Source organism: Neopelma chrysocephalum, unplaced genomic scaffold (genome assembly GCF_003984885.1).
Source record: "Neopelma chrysocephalum unplaced genomic scaffold, ASM398488v2 Primary Assembly neopelma1_93205, whole genome shotgun sequence".
Classification (NCBI taxonomy): domain Eukaryota; kingdom Metazoa; phylum Chordata; class Aves; order Passeriformes; family Pipridae; genus Neopelma; species Neopelma chrysocephalum.
In genome coordinates, this window is record NW_020921920.1 from 1 (window position 1) to 324 (window position 324).

Sequence of the window (324 nt, forward strand, 5' to 3'; positions counted from 1 at the left end):
TGCCATCCCCACATTCCAGAAAAATCCCTCTGACTGGATCCTTTATCCTAGAATCCCGGACTGGTTTGGGTGGGAAGGGATTTTAAGGCTCATCCCATTCCATGTTCAGGGACACCTCCCGCTATCCCAGGTTGCTCCAAGGGAATCCAACTCAGCCTTGGACACTTCCAAGGATGGGAAACCTGCGCCAGGGCCTCACCTCCCCTCTCCCAGGGAAGAGGAGGAACAAACGGCCTCTGAGTTCAATTCTCAAGGAAAAATTCTTGGAATTGTTTTCCCGAAGTCCCTTCGTGTTTTTTGGGGGACTCAACCCCCAAACTCCTT